The sequence below is a fragment of the Triticum aestivum genome, chromosome 2B, assembly GCF_018294505.1.
Source record: "Triticum aestivum cultivar Chinese Spring chromosome 2B, IWGSC CS RefSeq v2.1, whole genome shotgun sequence".
NCBI classification, from domain to species: Eukaryota; Viridiplantae; Streptophyta; class Magnoliopsida; order Poales; family Poaceae; genus Triticum; species Triticum aestivum.
The window spans coordinates 227,377,702-227,383,293 of record NC_057798.1 but is presented as its reverse complement, the minus strand read 5'-3'; the positions used below and the strand labels follow the sequence as shown (position 1 = coordinate 227,383,293).

General features: G+C 46.1%; 1 long non-coding RNA gene across 1 annotated transcript; it reads left to right on the top strand.

The window, feature by feature from the left end:
* Positions 1-3,715: 3,715 nt before the first annotated feature.
* Positions 3,716-5,235, top strand: LOC123044506 (uncharacterized). Its single transcript, XR_006420141.1, has 2 exons — positions 3,716-4,152; positions 4,741-5,235. It is a non-coding gene; the product is annotated as an uncharacterized lncRNA (long non-coding RNA).
* Positions 5,236-5,592: the final 357 nt, after the last annotated feature.

The following is a 5,592-nucleotide window of genomic DNA, read 5'->3' as shown; positions in this document are numbered from 1 at the left end:
GGGTAGCAGCATCAGCACATAATATATATACTAGCCCAACACGTGATGTACCAAGGCATGTACTTGAATGAAGAGATCACCAGAAAGAAATCTACCATACATCAGACGCCATTATGAGGCATTGGCAACAATGTGGCAACAACATCACATACAGTATTCCATCATTCAGAGCAAGGAGCATAAAAAGAACTAGAATTTAAAATGAATATGGAGGCATGGCATATGCATCACACGAGATCATCTAGTAATAGAATATCAGTACATCCATAAGTCCACCAGCCCACATGGATACATCACATAACATAGTAGCAACACCACATATGACTCTATGTCGTGCATCATCAGGCTACCACGGCTATCTACACGTGTACCTGGAACAAAAGTATACCTGCCGACCTATCTGTCCGTCGGAACTAGTCTGACTAACTACGGTTGTGCAAACTCTGGAAGGGTAGCTACGGCTACAAGACCTTTCCAGATATGTACAAGATCTAAAAGGACAGCCTCCATGCATCTGCCTAAACATCTAATAAGTGGCGGAACTAACTCTGGGAGGAGTAGCTATCTAGCACGATGCTACAACCTTGCCAGAATACTAACTACTACTACTACTGGTAGAAAGTCAATCCTCCCTGACAAGAGGACTAGGTGAAACGGTGAGGAGCAAGTCGGGGTCGAGAGCAGAAGTCGGTGCAGGCAGAGACACACTTGGTGCGGCAGCATCAGACTCGGGTATGCTGATGGTGCTAAGCGGGTACTCAGAAGGAGTGTGCTCAGAGGGTGTGACGTCGGAAGCGACATGAAGGTACTCCGGGGGCTGAGAAGACACCTGGCGGGAGTCGAGTGCTAGAAGCTCTGAGTAAGTGACGCCAATCACTGACAAGTCGGGGGTGCCATCGGGAGAAGGTGGAGCAGGGTCAGTAGCTGGAGAACCTGGTGGAGTGTGGGGAGTGTGCTCTGGAGGTGGTGGAACTACAACGGAACTCAGAGTAGGAGCAACCTGAGAGGAGGGCTCGTCGGCGACAAGAGACTCCTGGTCAATCGGGTACCCTACCCGGCCTAGAGAGGCGGAAGGTGAGCTGTCGATCTGAAGAGGGTTGAGGGCCATCCCCGGACGGGTGTAGTCCCTCAATGCAGTGGACATCTCGTTGTTCGCCCGCTCAAGCTCGGAACAGTGCCTCTGAAGAGTGTTAACCTGATCTAATAGGTCCTGAACAAGCTAAGGTGCAGGTGGACGCTTGTACGGTGTGGAGGGACGCGATACTGCACGAGAGGAGGAACCCCTGATAACTCTAGGAGCTGGGTGGTCTGCACGAGCGGGTGGGACTGTCGGGTAAAGAGGTGGACGAGCGGCAGTCGAAGCTGGTGGTGGTAAAAATGTGGGAGGTAAAACAGGAGGACGTGGTGAAAGTGGAGGGAAAGTGGAAGTGGACGCAAAAAGGCGAAGGAGCGACAATGGGCATAGGTGCAGACGAACTCCCTGCCTCCTCTAGCTGATGAGGCCACTCGCCTCTGCCCATGTACTGAAGGAGAGGGTGGTAGGCGTGGAAAAGGTGTAAAGCGGCATCCCGTGTCGCACCCTGAAGTGCTGAAACAAAGTCGTAACGTGCAACACTGTACCTAGAAGGGACATCTAAGCTCTCAGGAATGTGCACTGTGACTAAGTACCCCGTGGAACAAGGGTCGTGAAACACTGTGTAGTACGGTGCAATTAACACACCCAGAAGACCAAGAAGCTCAACCAAGAACAGAGCAAAACCACCATACTCAGCACCCGTACCAAACATCCTACCACTCGTCATCCTACATTAAGCAATTTAAGAATTTAGTTAGTTATAACACAGTGTAAAATTAATTTTACCAAGGACAGTAAATAAATAATTAAACACATTTTTTTTGCACAATTGTGTGGTCTAAATTATTTAATCTTCCCTTGACTTGAGTCATTTTTTAAGAAAACTTTTAGTTTATTTTAGGTAAGGAGGAAACCTATCTTTCCTAGGGCTCAGACGGTCTCTAACCAAGTACATGACTGTTTCCTTAACCTTGCTCTGATACCACCTCTTCTGTGACGCCCCGTTACATCCGACAGAGTCAGGTGTAACGGAAGCCATCACTTCAGAGTTGCGCCAGGATCAGTTAAGGAGAACAGTATCATGTACAAGACGATGCGGCTGCCATGAGTAGGCAAGCTTTTATTACATTGACACCTCAAGTGTCGACTAAGCCTAAGCGACCATGACGATAGATCGTCATCCACTTCTAGTTACGAGCCTTCTAGACCAATCATGAAGGGCATCTACTCTTCATAGCCTTGATTGTTGACTTCCTCATAAACATACTCCACTTCAGAATAACCGAAGTCATTAAGATGACCAGACTCATCATAAGTACCATTCTCTATCGCCTTAGAGTTCTCATAACTCTCTTGTTCTGAAAAACAAGATAAGTGCAGCTGAGTACGTATAAAATACGTACCCCGCAAGTCGTCGGGAAAAGTGGATGCATGAGTCTTTAAAGAGGAAAAACTTTATCGGCCACGGCTACAACCAGTGAGCCATTAGCTCAGAAATACTTTGTAAGTAAAAATATTTTCCCTTAACCCTTTTTGTTGAAAACAAAATTTTATTTATAAAATCTACTGGCGACCGAGCGACATGGGATCTTACATCCTGTGTTAGAGGAAAACCCACACGACGAACTTCCAAACCCGGAAGCTGGGAGTGATATCACATTTACTCTGATCAGAGGTGTACTGCTTTGCCCATAGCATCACTTGGTCCAAGTCATCCATGCGCTACCCGTGCGCACGACTAGACCAAGGAACCAAAACCTTTAACCAGCCCGTACACTACCTCTGCTTTTCCACCTTGCCTTACTAAAGGCCCGCGGGTCGAGACCCCTGAATGGCGGTCCCGCCCTAGGGTGACTGTACCTACCCGGCTACAGCCACCTTCTCACCCATGCAGAGGCAGCTACTTGGCATGGGTAGTCGGTTCAGCCCGTCCCATTCCAGGTCTATGGTCAGTACGATTTGCGCTGCTTTTGAAGTAAGCGCCAGTTGGTTGTGTCCTAATGTGATAGCCTATGTAGAGGAGCCCGCCATCCAAGCCAACCCTACCCAGGTTGCCTTCATCAACATGAGCTCCCCTACCAACCAAATATTTATTTATAATGTAACCCTGCTCGGGTAACAACTATTTAATACAGATACTTCACCTGATCTGATCCAATTGCCAAATCAGTGGATCCACCTGATCCAAAACTCATTTCATTTATGAAAAATATTTATTTTTAATTCTTATGCAAAAAATTTGAAATGACCCATAGCCCGAAAAACATTTATCAAGACATGGTCAAGGAGATGACGACTTGCCGGATAGTGCTTCGATCAACTCGGAACCACCAGATGTGGCTCCTACGGGTCCGAGATCGACTCCTGGTAATTATTTCAGGAACATGTTTATATTATTATTTATCTTCCTAACTAAAAATCTAACATCCAGCAACACGGCCATGTTGAGCAAGCCACATGTAATTAACTAAGTGGTGATACGTCCTAGTGTTCCATTGAGAGATAAAATGCATTAAGCCATCCAAAACAGAGTAGCATGCACGTATGTCATCCGGTCCAAAGAATGGTAAAAGAAATGATAAGTAAAAAGAACAGTAGCCTAGTATTGTACTACTAGTACTACGCGGGTTGAGCCCCAGCCCGAGTCTATCAAAAAGACTACTCATCTTCTCTGCTGTCCCACGAACAGAACCAGCCCGCTCACCTCTCTCTCTTCCCCAAGAACAGAGCACGGCCGCCGTCGCCTTGATCTGCCCCGTCCGGGCATCTCCGGCGACACGGCGGACACCTACAGATTCCCCTCGTCTCCCTCTACCATTTCCTCCTATTTATTTGATCCGCCGCCGCCAAAAACGTCGCCACCACTCAATCCTAGCGCCGCCTGATCCAGGTCTGGTGGGCTTGCCACCGGCTGCAGCGGCAACAACGTCTCCATGCCTACATCCTCCGCTAGCGCAGCCACACGCACGAGGCGTGCAGCCATGGGCGTCGGGCGTGTGCGGCTTCACCGGCGCTGCTCGGTCGCCATGGCTCTGCTGCTAACGGTGTGGACTAGCCACATCCTGCTGCTACTGCTGGTAAGTACTAATCCTAATTCCTTCTCCATGAAGTGCTCCAAATTTCACAACAAGTGCCTGCTATATGTGAACGTGGGTGTGCATATATTGTTCATTTTATCTCAGGCCCTACTATTCCCCTCTCAGCCATATTGCCTTCTTTCTCTTTGTTTATCTCAAGGCCATGAAATTAATCAAGATTTAATTTATGGTGTGGTCATGGTATTGCTACTGATTAGATCTAAATGATGTTCCTAACTAGTGCTACTCATCCTTGAACACCATATAGAAGTAAACAGTGGCAGTGAAACTCCAAAAATAATAATTACTTGTGAGTAGATTATAAACATCAATCTCTCAGTGTTTGCTACAGATTGGCAGGGATTAATAAATAGGACAAGGTAGTATACACTGGAAGGTTGATCTTTTGGATACATACATACCTGTCTTAGCAAGTTACTAGTACCTAGGATTTGATTCTTGGCATGTTAGATCTAGTACATACCACGGATGTCATTCACATAAACTTTTACAAGCTTTTGCAATTGATCTAATTAGTTTTGACTAACTTGGGTGTTTATGCAAACATTTTGTTCTTTTTACTGCAAGGTAAATAGATCAAGGTGAATAGATTCTTATGGACTGATTCAAACCGAGGTGGAGATAGATAAGAAATCAAGCAAGAAGGGCTAACACAACAAGGTACTTGATTTGTACCTGGTGGCGCATGCAACCCAAAGATCTTCACCGCAGTGAAGGACAGCAGTGTGGTAGAAGGTGAAAAGGCAAGTGGTGGGGGTACTCCAGCGTATGTGTGTGTGAGGTAGAATGGTCCAGTGAAAGGGATGGCTCCTATTTATAGTGGGGTGAATAGCTATGTCGGTTTTAAGACACATTACATCTAGCATGCATGCGTGGTAAGTCTTGCATGCATGCCTCCACTTGTGTCTCTTATGGGCTGTACTATGGACAGGTGTAATTTGCTTGGCTGGCCCTTAGTTGGCATTTACTTTATGTGAAAGAAATGAGACAAGGGTCTATAAAATATATGGAGGTTTGGAGAAGAATTTGTTTTGCATGACTAAATGCTATTTGTTGTAGTAATAAATGTAGTTGTCTCTATTATTTTAATTAATGTTTTGGCAACGCCGTTGAAATTATAGTTATCTAATTTATTTATTATATATATATATATATTTACGGTTTTTACAGTTATTTCGTCGGATGAGCCGCCGATTATGTCAGATTGTTCTGTGTTGGGTAGTGTGGCTGCTTCCGGGTTGTTATTTCCGGACTCCTCTTCCCATAGTATGGATGGCTTAAAGAGCCGTTCCAGGAAGATGTTTGGAGGGACAGCGTCGCGTTTCGCGCCGATGCCCGCCAATACGTCGGCTGCTTGGTTATTATCCCTGGCTACATGGTGGAATTCGAGTCCTTCGAACCGAGCTGCCATTTTTAGGA